This window comes from Schistosoma mansoni, chromosome 5 (assembly GCF_000237925.1).
Source record: "Schistosoma mansoni strain Puerto Rico chromosome 5, complete genome".
In the NCBI taxonomy this organism is placed as follows: Eukaryota; Metazoa; Platyhelminthes; class Trematoda; order Strigeidida; family Schistosomatidae; genus Schistosoma; species Schistosoma mansoni.
The window spans coordinates 1,649,552-1,663,753 of NC_031499.1; the positions used below are offsets into that span (position 1 = coordinate 1,649,552).

General features: G+C 32.9%; 1 non-coding gene across 1 annotated transcript; it reads left to right on the forward strand.

Annotated features, from left to right (window-relative positions):
- The first annotated feature begins 13,357 nt into the window (after nt 1-13,357).
- On the forward strand, nt 13,358-13,430 carry Smp_tRNA_01633_Pseudo_TTA.1.1. Its single transcript has one exon. It is a non-coding gene (tRNA).
- Nucleotides 13,431-14,202: the final 772 nt, after the last annotated feature.

Below are 14,202 nucleotides of genomic sequence, written 5' to 3' on the forward strand. Positions count from 1 at the left end.
TCGTGCTCTCATTACGGTCAACCAAAATCATGAATATCGAGTAAAGTACTTGACAAAAACACTAAATCATTTCTATAGGCAACTGTCTTATCCATGCAACAAAATATATTACATTATTTTATATTAATTAATCAGATAACATCTAAATTTATATCGGTTTAAACACGTTTTCTAAAAATGGTGTATTACAATAACATTGACATTGAATGAATTTCCAATAAAGCTTCAGTCAGTTTACAGTATTATGCAACTGACACTCATTAGTTCTTTGCTCGGCAAAAATCATACTATTCCTTTAAAAGAGTGCTAAAGTCAAATGGATTAAAAGTATTCAACAGTGCCATCTTAAGACATCTTTGTGACACAGAACATCAAGTCGATACGCTGAAGTCTTTCAAAGTGATTAATAAACAATCAAACTTCAATCTTCTGAAATTTGTCGAAGCGATAGTAATCAAACGTCTAAAACCAGATCTATGTTTTAGAAAAGAGTCAGTAATAAATCTTCCTTTGCCTTGGTAACATTACATTCCTTTTTATTTATTACGTCATTCACTGTTTCAACTCCTTCTGAAGTTTGATTACATTACATTACGAAATACAATGAATTCATAATACTCTGCATCAATCTTCGTTCTTGCTCTCTTTAAAAACCTTGTTGTTAAAACTATGATAATCATGCTTACTCTCAAGTACTATTATAGATAACAAAACAGACCTGAATAGGCACATGCCAAGATATTTGAATAAGATCAAGATATTTAGTATACTAGTTGACAATAATTAGTATACAAGTGCATCTCATTAACTATGAGTGATGCGATATCATGTGATCTGTCTTATTTTCCTCAAAATATTGAAACATAAACTCCGTCCCTTGAGTTGCCGTGCTGTGTCTCAGTAAATTAAACGAAAATAATATTGTTAATTTCATTCTCATTGCGGATTAGATTATAAATAATAAAGTCGGAATTTATGATTTTTATTGGTAATTTGTCAAAAAGGCTGAAGATTATGAGAAAATATCAAACACCTTTTCATATGACCGATGAAATAATTTTATTGTGCATACTGATGGCCAAAGGTGACATTCCGACTGAGCAGATGAAGATAAATTGTATAATCTCCACAGCAATGTTATCACTAGTTGAGTTTTCTCACCTCATTTCTTACCTAATTATCTTTAATGTATTATATATACTACTAACTAAAATTCAGTAACTAAGTGATAATAATAACTTTTAGGTGTAACAAATCGGGTCCACAGTTGTGTAAAATTTCAAGGCATTCACACAGACTGATATCATCGTATGTTATTATAAATGATTTTGCGTCCATTTCGGTAAGCACTACTCCCTGATTGCACATAAAACTGGTAGACACCGTAAACACCTCATAAATTGAGCTTTAATGTCCTTTCAATGTAATTTTGAAATAACAGTATAGATTTTATAGATCATCATTACTTTTCGTTGGTCAAATTTAACACATCAGTAGATCGCATGATTTAAAACCTCGGTGATATGTGAAACATCGAAATTAAACGTTGTTATAGCTCACTGTCAACTGATACAGTTGACCTTATTTGCATTTACCAGTACAATCGACCTGAAAATTTATTTTATTAAACTTAGGCCTATTAATTTGTACTTAATACAATCAATATATATCAAATGCTTGTCAAAAATGGCTATTTCGGTAACGTTTAGCTATTTTGGGTTTGATATCAAAAAGTAAATATTCAAATATTAAGGGTATATATACACACACGTTTTTCAGCGTTTGTCTAATATGTTTCACAAAGAAAATCGATGATGTAAAAAATGATTCCAGACATTCAAAATAGGTAACCTATATGATCTCATTCACAAATGACATCAAAAAAATTTAGACGATAATTTGTTATCAGAAGAGGTTTTGTGGATATTATAGTAATTTTATTAGTTGCGATCATGAATCACTTAAAGCTAGATCACCATGCAAAACTTGGTAGCACTGGATCGCCGTTTCGTCCTGGTGTGGGACTCCTCAACGGTGCTCATCCACTATAACTCCTCGCGAGATTCCAACCCAGGACCAATAGACCACTGAGCCGGCTGGCATCCAACGGTGTTAATGTCTAACACGACACGTCCACCATTGTCTTCAGTGAGTTACTACCTCACAACAAACCTGGTTGAACTACACTGGTCAATGCTTCTCACTAGAACTCCAGGAAATACCTCTTAAAGCCAGTCACTAGTGAGCATATGTTGATTATTATGAGAAGGGGTTTTGTGGAGATTATAGTAATTTTAATAGTTGAGATCATGAATCAATTGAAGCTAGACAATGAAGCTAGATAATGATTTGGTCAGACTGCATAGTTACAAAACATTTGCTGTTGACATTACATGAAAAAAGTCTAATGCGCACTTCACAAGCACAATAACTGATTTACATTACTGAGTACTTGGAGAAGTTTTTTTATAATAATTATATACTGCTCAACTACATAGAATGTACAATATACAACTAAAAACAATCTATCCTTTTAATGGCTTAACAAAATAACACAATTACAATCTTGTGTTTATTTATTATACCCCTTTTAAAACTAATCTAAACAACTCTTTTGAACTAAGGAGTTACAGTTTACAAAATAGCCAAATCATAATTATTATTTGCTTCTTTTTCAGAAATTATTATTAATTTAAGAAAGCTTGAAAGTTTATTCATTTACTGATCCTTAACGGTTACGGTGAGGAATACATGCCCTATTGATTATTGTATCATGATCATATATTGATGTGCTTACACTCATATAATGTTTATTATAAGAGCAAACTGTGTGCTTATATAACTTATGGAAATATTTAGATGAAAATTAGTTTACTACTTGTGCATTAAACATTGTAATATCAACTATTAAAAACAGTTGTGCTATATCTTGTGGCCGAGTGGATGCCTAGTTGATGTGTGACGCGATAAGACCGCCAAACAGGGAGCAGCGAATTGTCGATTGGAACAGTGACACACGAAACCGTACGAGCAGACCTGAGTGCCAACCGGTCCTGTGATCTGCCTAGCCTAGCCAGTTAAGTCCAAAACACCAATAACAGCCTCAGTGGTATCAATCATTATTTACAAACCCACTGGGTTTTTATACAAACCAAAGTAATCAATAAACTGATTATAACTCAAGAATCGTATGATAATAAGTCAAGGTCAAAATAAAGCTAATGATAAGAGAAACACGAATATGAATAGTTCAGTTACGTAATAATTGTACAATAGGAAATAGGCATATTACATTGATCCATAAATAGACCTAAAAGTTACCATTCGCAATTCACCGGGGGATATAGCAAGTTGTCAGTTGTTTGAACAATTTTCTTTTAATAATCTATGTATTATTATCAGAAGGGTTTTTGTGGAGATTTCAGTATTTTCATAGTTGAAAGCATGAGTCAATTGAAGCTAGACCACTAAGGAAAACCTGACTAGTGAGCTCACTAGTGACTGATTTCAAGAGGTTCCTTCTTGGAGTTCTAGTGAGAAGCAGTGACCAGTAGAGTTTAACCAAGTCTGTTGTAGAGATATCAACTCACTGAAGACAATTGGTGAACGGTTGCTCAATTTCGTGGATTGGTTGAAGTTAGACATTAACACCGTTGGATGCCAGTCGGCTCAGTAGTCTAACTGTTGAGTGCTCTGGAGCGAGACTGGTAGGTCCTGGGTTCAAATCTCGCGAGGCGAGGTCGTGAATGCGAACTGTCGAGTAGTCCCACAATAGGACGAAACGGCGATCCAGTGCTTCCAGGTTTTTCATTGTGGTCCATCTTCAATTGACTCGTGCTTTAAACTATGATCTATGTATTACTTCTCTTGTCCCGATACCTAACAACTTCAGTTCTATTTATATGTAATGGAAAACATTTTATCTCAATATACATTCACTAACAGAAGTATAGCAGAATAGTTAAACAAAATTGGTGTCTTTTTTGCAGAAGTGAAAATTTTTATCAAACCTCGGATACAACAGTCAGACGAAATTATTTATACAAAATGGAATTCGAATGTGATAATGTGAATTCTCACATCCAATCAAAGCACTTTATGCTATTTGGATTCTAACTAATCAGATTACAAAGATGGACAAGGGCTAGCAGTGGAATCCAGGATGCGCGTTTCGTCTCATTTGGGACTCGTCAGCTGGATGAACCTGCATCTCAGATTTGATGTTCACTCTAAGGCTCCAACCCAGTACCGTTCGCTTAAAACATCATCATGTTAACAGTCAATTAATCAGTTATTACAGGGGTTTGTTCATTATCACATGACCATACATTTTCAAAAGAGATTTCACCGATCATTTATTTTTAAATTTTTAAATCACATCCTGAAGTTTCTCATAAATCGATGGTGAGCAATCGCAACTGCCGTGAAATCAATGTCAACCTAAGACTAGTTTTAAGTGTATTGTCAAATATCAAACTAAAACATTTGAAATATGATTATGAATTTTGTTCTGAATATTGATTTGAGTAACCAATGGGGAAATTAGACTCAATTACTGCATTTTTTGTATCCACATCTGCAAATTTTTCTCCAAAGACTTCATTGATGATATAATCCACCATGGACAAATTTGTATTCATTTAAATACAAAATGGGATAGTATCTTCAACGAATACATCGAAGATGAGTTGATTGATAAATCAAAAACACTTTAGAAATTTCCTTATAACGTCTAAACTCAAGGATTGATTTCAACTCGTCCATTAGAATATACATTTTTCTATAACTCCCTGCCCCCTTTCATTTATTATTATTGGACATACGAACTTTCTATACAGCACATAACATTCCAAAATATTGATTATTTTTAGCTTATAAGTAAAATGCATAGTTCCTATTTCTGTTACCTATCAATATTACAACTTACAGATTAAACTTGAATAACAATTGTTTATCTGTAATATGGGATATTTGTGTTTGTTGAGCTTAAATGATCTTGTCACTGATTACATTTAGAGTTTTTAGTTCTAATAAGAAATGTACCATCTCCATAAGAAGTTGTCAGTTTTCATTTTCAACCGAATAAACTCTACTGAAGTTAATAATGCGTGTCTCATTCTAGATGTAATTGAACTTAATGTTCATCTGATTTAGGCTAGATCACGATAAAATTTTCTGCCTAATGAGAAGCTTTCACTAAAACATTTAATTTAGTAGCATTGAATATCCCGAACCCTAGGAACTCTAAACTTAGGGTTGCCATCGTTTTGCGTTTCCGAGCTCAAGTTTTACAATTATATATATCACTACTATTCTTTAAGATTGAAATTATTTTATTTGTAAGAGTATTACTCCATAATCGTTATCAATGGTTGAATATAGATCGACATTTCATTCTTATGACTAAATTTCATTTGACATCTCATTCTTTTTCATTTGACATGAAAAACAGTTTTCTGATATTTTGTCAAAAAAATTGGCAAGAAACATTAAACGATCATTCTATCGATCAAGAAATTGCAAGAAATTGCTGTGGCGAGAAAATGGTAGGTCCTGGTTTTGAATCTCGCGAGGCGAGGTCGTGGATGCGCACTGCTGAGGAGTCCCACAATTGGACGAAACGGCCGTTCAGTGCTTCCAAGTTTTCCTTGGTGGTCTAACTTCAATTGACTCACGCTTTCAACTATGAAAATACTAAATCTCCACAAAATCCCTTCTGATTATATATCAGTAATTATTTAAATGTGTCGTTATTCATTGGTAAAAGTATCCAAATCATGTGATTACATTTTCAGAAATATTGCCTATTGGTTTCACTGTTTCAAATGAAAAATTGAAAATTCTCAAAAAGGATAATTATCCTGACCTAGTATCAGGAAACAGATGATTAACTATAGTTTTGCTTTGAACAAGGTATGATTTTATAATTCATATTTTCTCACTAGCTTTTTCCGTCATCATTGAGTTATCGAAACTCTAGGATCATTCAATGTTGTCTGTACTTAACATTATTTAAGATTAAAAGCTTGTGTAAGGTATTATCGAGTTTATTTTTATAGTTTACAAAACGAACTACAACTAATGAAACAACCATTGAAGACTATTAACCCCTTGACACCTGGTATGAGACTCCTCGAAATTGTGCATTCACGATGCCACTGTGGATCTCGTCACTAACCTTCAAGTCCCTCTGACCGTGCCTAACATTTAGACAAATGAGCTAACATCCAGTAATTTGCGTATCTGATTAAAATCAGCTGGCGATAATACACAACCAGCCTCCAATTCACTTGTTGAGCAACTATCTCACATCAGATTTTGTGATCTGAATTATAAGTGATCTATATGGAATTTAAAGGTCCTGAGTTTAATGTTCGACGTGATTAAAAATATATAACGTAGAGTAGTCATGCACTAAGAAGAAATGATTGTCGGCCTAATATGTAACTCCTTGTGATTTCCGGTATCTTGGGTGAGTAGTAGTTGGAACCACACTTCATCAGTGTTGGTGCATAAATTAATTTCCACCTGCATTCAAACCTTCTTTCTTGTATCTAGTCATATCAATCTTTTTCTGTTGTGATATGTAGTCGTTTTCACACAGTAGCAGCATTACTTGTATTTTAGCAAATAATAACATTATGCTTCCCTGTTTTCAACGGTTGTCTGACTAAGGTCAATTCGTGATGTTAACAAATAATTTCATTAATCACCATTCAGCCCCGATGGAAACAGAAGTTAGCAATGTTGAACCGCGGCTTAGTGGTCTAAAGGTTAAGCGTTCGCGTAAGACCTTAGGTCACCGCTCAGTGATCTAAAGCTAAAAACTTGTCCCGGATGAACAGGTTTATGGGTATGAGCTAATGAATTATTACAAACTAGGACAAGGTGGTTATAAAACGCTCCTTGACTTTTATAGATTCATCACTTCAATCATATTACAAGAAAGACTCTCACCACAGTAATAATAATAATATTAATCATAATTTCATTTGAGATGATTTACGTATTACTAACATACTTCTTCCTTATTGGCTGATTCATAAGTATGGTTTGGGGAACACCCCAAACGTTTCGTCCAAAACTCTTCTCAATTCATTAATTTTGTGATTTTAATAATCTCAGGGGATTGTATGTGTCGTACTATATATCATGTGATAGCGCGAAAAATTGCCTTCTGAAATAAACTCCTGTTTTACTTCCCAAATGTTTTTTTCTAAAGTTAAGCGCCCAAAATTTGTTCTACACAAAATGATCATACCATTCAATAATGTAATTATATACTACTGTCAATAATTTGTGATGCATAACAATGGTTATTAATTTTTAATTTAAGCATATAGATATATACACTTCAGAAAGGTTTAAACACCCATAAAATAAGATTGACAGCAGAAACTCTGTATATATAGGTGAATAAGAACAGTCTAAACAGAAAGGATGGTATTCAGTTAGCAACTATTTGGCAAATATTCATTAACAAGGAATTGGACCCTTTCTTTCTTTATTCAGTTTGTTTTATTTCACATGGATTGTTATTTTGAATGGAATTAATATGGGTTTTTTTTCAGCATTACAATTATGTACTTTCATAGTTGAAAGCGTGAGTCAATTGAAGCTAGACCACCAGGGAAAACCTTGAAGTACTGGAAGGCCATTTCGTCCTATTGTGGGCGCGAGACTGGTAGCTCCTGTGTTCGAATCTCATGAGGCGAGGTCGTGGATGCGTACTGCTGAAGGGTTCCACAATAGGACGAAACGGACGTCCTGTACTTCCAGGTTTTCCCTGGTGGTCTAGCTTCAATTGACTCACGCTTTCAACTATGAAAATACTAAATCTCCACAAAACCCTTTGTGATAATAATTATGTACTTGATAAATCTCATTTTTACTTGAAATTCAATGATTCAAAAACAATTTTCTCAACCTTCAATTTGCAGTTTTAGTTTTACTTCATATAAACGCATATGAATACCGAATATCATTCACTAATACCTCATACTTACACATACATACACACACAATTCATCCAGTCTACTTTCATTTCACATCGTTAACTTGTCACATGGTTCGCATTTAACTGATTCACATTATCATATTTACTAAATTGAACATCCAAATATGATTGGTTTCACGTAGTAAAGATTTTGATATGATTGTTAAAAAGATGCTATATAATTCTTAGATAATTTTGATTTTATTAGGAGAGGGGTTTTGTGGAGATTTTAGTAATTTCATAGTTGAAAAAATGAGTCAATTGAGGCTAGACCACCACGGAAAATCTGGAAGTACTGGATGGCTGTTTCGTTCTAGTGTGGGACTCCTCAGCAGTGCACATCCACGATTTCGCCCAACGAGATTCTATCCCAGGACCTATCGATCTCGCGCGCGAGTGCTCAACCTCTAGACCACTGAGTCGGATGGCATCCAACTGCTTTAATGTCCAACTTTAATGAAACAGCCATCCAGTACTTCCAGGTTTTCATGGTGGTCTAGCTTCAATTGATTTATGATTACAACTATAAGATTTTGATCATGATTATTATTACCGTGAAGAAGTCCGAACAAGTTAGCTGGACGAAACGTTGGAATTATTTGAATTTCAATCGCCGAGATTATTTCAAATATAACTTTCATATATAATGACTTCTTTATACTCAACGCCCAATTTTTGTCAAGCTATTCGTTATAATCTTGACAAATATTGGTATATAGATAACCTTTCCAGTCTATTTATCAAGATAACCAATGTACACTATCAATAACCAGAACAAAATATGTGTATAAGCTGTTTTAGCTTAGCGGAATTACACATGAAATATGATTTCATCAAATCATTTTAAAGCATCCTGAAAGCTTATTTTTATTCCATCATTTCAAGTTCAATTGTATCCAAGTGAATAAACATTTTCAAAAAGAGTTTACTTTTGATTAGTTTAAATAATTGAATATTGAATAGATTCAATCGGGTAGGGTAGCATTTCATTTAAACTAGTTTCATTGTATTAGCAATAAATAATTGTTTACTTTATTCCTAAAAATGATTTCCTTATTTTTAATACCAAAAGAAAAACTTTAATTTATAAGTTGACTGGATTTTGTTTTTCTAAATAAGTTAAACTATTCTATAGTTTCATTAGTTTATTTAAGGACATTAAAATTTTATTAAATCAATGTTCAATTTTGTATATCACTATGTGCTGAGTTTGAACTGATCACGAAAAATGATTCCTCAATGACTCCTTTCCCCTCCCCTCCTATTCCCCACCCTGCACATACACACACACACACTTTCAACTAACAAAACGGTGAATATCGTATATGAAAGAGAAAAAAAATCAAATAATGTCTATCATTGATTTTTTTTATATAGAAAAATTCGTATTTTCCTATTTAACCAAGTAACCAAGTTGAATAATTAATATTGGGAAAATATTGAATATTGACTATAAAAGAATGAAAACTTTTAATGAATTAAAGTTATCTTTAATAGGTTAAAAGTAAATTGTATATTTTCATATTTGAAATTAATTATGAAAATGAAAAACTTTTGATATGTTGAATAGTTGCCAAGCTATTCAGCTTTAATAAAAAGTAACATCTTATTGGGGGTGGGTTGAGGAACTTACCTTATCGAATATACTTTTAATCTGGGTTATTATTATTATCATCCATTGGATTGTTTCATTAACAATACCCATATAAAATTTCGTATTCAGTATACAACCTGTCTAGTGAGCAGTGTACATTTAGGTGACTGAATCACCATATAATAGCTTTAGTTATTATCATCAGTCAATTTGTGATATTATATGGCCATTATTTATAACATCTCTGAAGAACTTTCACTTCCATTCCACAAAATTAGTCGATAGAGAGAGAAATGATTGTCATTGACAATGGAGTCCGTGATTTGTAATGTTGATTTAATTTGTAGTTTAGATCATGGAGTGTTAGTCATATGAAATCAACATTTTCAAATCTCATTCATTAACAAAAAATAAAACCCTTCGTTATACCCTATAATTAGTCCAAACTAAATATGAATGTTCTTATAAATATTCAGTTTCATTTAACCCATGAATGAGATTAAACCTCATCAGTTAACGGGATGTTTATATAATAGTACTTAGTATCGAATTATATTCTACGTGAATACTTCATTTGACGGTAGGTTTATCAGATAAGATGAACAGCAAAATATATCTTTTAATTAAATGTGATAATCATCTTTACTATTGAAAAAAGCATTTTACATATGGATGAGTATACTTCTATATAAAAAATTCTGTTTGCTGACCAACAAAGATTTATCTATGGGGTTTTTCCAGTGATTAATATTACTCAGTCAAGGAGATTTCATTTAAATGATGGACAATCAGTTGCCAGCACGTTTAAGTCTTGGTATACTTAAGCTATTTTATTTAAGTATTTGGAAACATTTGTGTATATGAACATTTACCTATCAGTGATGTGATCGATCCCAAGAGTGAACGTCAACCCTGAGATGCAGGTACATCCAGCTGAAGTGTCCCAAATATGACGGAACGCGCGTCAAACTGGATTCCACTGCTAGCCACTATTCATCTTTGCTTGTCAAGCTTGTGACTTCAGGCAATATCAATGCAGTCCACACAGGATGCTTATATGTCAACAAGAGACTGATCAATTGCAGTCCTAAATAACAATGGGAAGATACAAGCAAACAACACTAAGTGAATTTAAGACTCTATATGATGTTTAAAAAAGAATTGTTAATTATCTGTTTCTTTTTTTCAAATGAGTGCCGCAATATTAAGTAAACAAGATACTTCAATCGCTCTTCTCAATTTATAAGAAGAGAAGCCATTTTGGATCGTCTGGATGTTTTTAATGTCAAGTTGAATGATTACTTGTTATGAACTACAGTACCATTGCAAAGCTTATATACAAAGCTAACAACAGAACTTGTCATAGCATTTAAGAGTAATGCTATCGATGATCACATGTAGATAAGATGAACAATTTCGAAAAACTCGGAAACAAATGAAATATGTAAGTGTTTATGTATTTTCGAAACTCTTCCTTACTGTATAACATGATAACACTGCTTGTGTAGATACCCATTACAATGCATTCCGGATATAATTTTATGAAACGTTTTAAATTTGATAGACAAAAAATGGTTCTAAATAAACCACTTTTTCAGAATGGGTTTTGTGGAGATTTCAGTATTTTTCATAGTTGAAATCATCAGTCAATTGAAGCTAGACCACCATGGAAAACGTGGAAACACTGGATGCGCACTGCTGAGGAGTCTCATAACAGGACGAAACGGCCGTCCAGTGCTTCCAGGTTTTCCATGGTGGTCTATCTTCAATTACTCATGATTCAAACTACTTTTTAATGAATCTTGTTCATATAATGACACAGAGATTCGATTCAATAAAAATACCCTGTAGAACCCGCTAATTCATAAAATGAAGGAGATATATAAATTGCAAATTCTGTCATAAACAATTAACCCTGTAATCGATATATTGAATCGCTTATCTATTCAATACATCATCAATATATGTACTCAACAATTAATTTTCATTGTTTACTCATTAGTAACTATTTCTTTCTTTATACTTTGTATTCACTTAAAAGTTAGTTCCTGTTTAAATAATTAAATTGGTGCATTTTTATTTCCATAGAGAGATATTTAAGTCAAATGGACAATTTGGGGAATTTGGTTAGGATTAAAAAGTAACGATTTTTCTTATGCATTTATTAATCCATTGATTTAGTAAACTGTGTATGTATATGTATGTTCATGGATATAAATGTGACTTTTAGTAACCAACTTATATAAATAATTCCATCCTTGAATTTATCTATTTTAACAATTTACACAACCCTAAAGGGGGAATTTTCCCATTCGTTCATTGATCAATTCTGTTTTTAAAAACGAAATAGTCATATATTAGGGAAATATTAGAAACTACGAAGCATTGGCAAGAGTTATAACAATCCTTCGAAAGTACGTAAAAAACAAATACTGTCTCGTTACTATTGAACTAGAATCAAGTGGTAAAAACTATTAGTTTCAGTTAAACGATTTCTATGTTGTATTTTCATTGATGAATTAAAAGCATGAAGTAGACCATAGATTATAGATTTTTCCAGTTCTTCTTGTTCACCATTCATTTGTTGCCATGGTCTCATCAAATTTTATTTTCAATAATACAATATAGCTTTCTATGAATCTTTATTTTATTAGCAAAGTACCTAAACGATAAAACCTTAATATGACAAAGTGAATTAATAAACGTTAATTATGGTTAAAAGCAAAGTTTATGTGAACTACGTAATATTTTGACATCTACGCATTTGGGATGATAATGTGATAGGCGCCAAAATCATTATGGGCCCTTTTAAATTTCTTTATCATTAAAGTCCTATCAAAATTCTAGTTTAGACATAATCGATAAAATGTGATACAAACTACTTAAACTTTCATATTGGTGTATACTGTAAAATTCACCAACAGTAATCATCTATATCTTCAAACAGTTTCATTACGTAAAACTTTTCTTTATGTTGTAGAAATAAACATTTTAAAATTAAAAGTCATAGTCATAAACTATCACCATAATGCTTGTGAATTAAGGCAATATTGAGGTTGGTATATAAACCCAGTATGTTTGAAATACATGATTAATATGGCAGGGACAGTTATTGATGTTGTAGACTTAACACGCAGGGCTAAGCAGGAAGCAGGACCGATAAGTACTCTAGACTGCTCGTACTGGTTTTATGCATCATTGATCAAGTCGATAAATCACTGTTCTTTAACTGGTGGTATCATTGCGTCACAAGTTATAACACTTTCCTTTTACATTTATTGCAGAATATTTATTAAATTAACCGACAAATAAGTCAACTATTTTTTAAAATATACATTAAACATTTGACATTCATAAAATGTAAAGCATAACATCCTTTAATTTTCTATTTTTTGTTTGTTTGAATAACGCACACAGTTTTCTCAGTACAAATGTTATGCACCCAATAACCATTTTGAGTTACAGATGAACAACTTTATGCTCAGTATGGAGTTAAAAATATTACAAAACAAAAACTACATTTCGCAACTATCATGATAATCTTCTGATTAGGACGAAACGCGCGTCCTAGATTCCACTACTAGCCACTATCCATCTTTGCTTACAATGCTTGTGAAATAAGGCTACATCGAGGTAATACGTACAGTATGCACATATGCAAATAAAAGACTGACCACTTGCAGTCCTAAACATCAATGGAAAGATTCTAACAAACAATACTAAGTGAATTTAAACTTAACCCGATTGCACAAGCAAGTGGCTATCAGGACTCAGTAGCTGAGTGGATAACGCGATGGCGTTTAAAGCGAAAGTTACTGGGTTCGAGTCCCAGTGTGAACATCAACTCTGAGATGTAGGTACATCCAGCTGACGAATTCCAAATAGGACTTGACGCGCGTCCTGGATTTCACTGTTAGCCACTATCTTTCTTCACTTATATCACTATTTGTTTATTGCCATTTTTTAAATAAAGCGTTTTGATGGGAATAATCGAGTTTCTCTTTGGTTTTTGACTATATACACAACTATTTGTTGTGAACAGTTGAATTAAATCTTATACTGTGATGAAACAAATTTCTTCATCACTAACTGTAAGGACGGCCCGTCGGTAGACTCTCGGAAGCCCTAAGAAGCCCAGGAAGAGCCGCAGACATTCCATCCAATCACGGCTAGGGGAATGTTCTAGAAATGCCAACGTGGAGCTTCTCCATTGGATGGATTAGTTTGATACCTATGTGCTTATTGGTTGACCTAAATGATAATTTACTTTCAGCCAAAAACTATAAATACACGAGATTTCTGTGCTATATTTTGACACTGTTTGGGGCAATAAACTTCCTGCTTACCAGTCTTTGTCTTCTCTCTTTTGCGACGTTTGCGGGTTCTATCGTTCAAGTAGTCAAGTACTTCGCGGCATATTAAGAATCAAGGCTCTAGATATAACAACTGGCGACGGGTTAATTTATCAAGATGTCTATTACCTTTGACCAATTTGAAGTTTTTCTAGAGCGCCATGAAAAACGGCTTGAACAATTCCAGATGAGCATACTCGAAAAACTAACCCAGCAGATGAACCTCAATAAGAATGAACTTACAGATGTTTCTGCCAAAT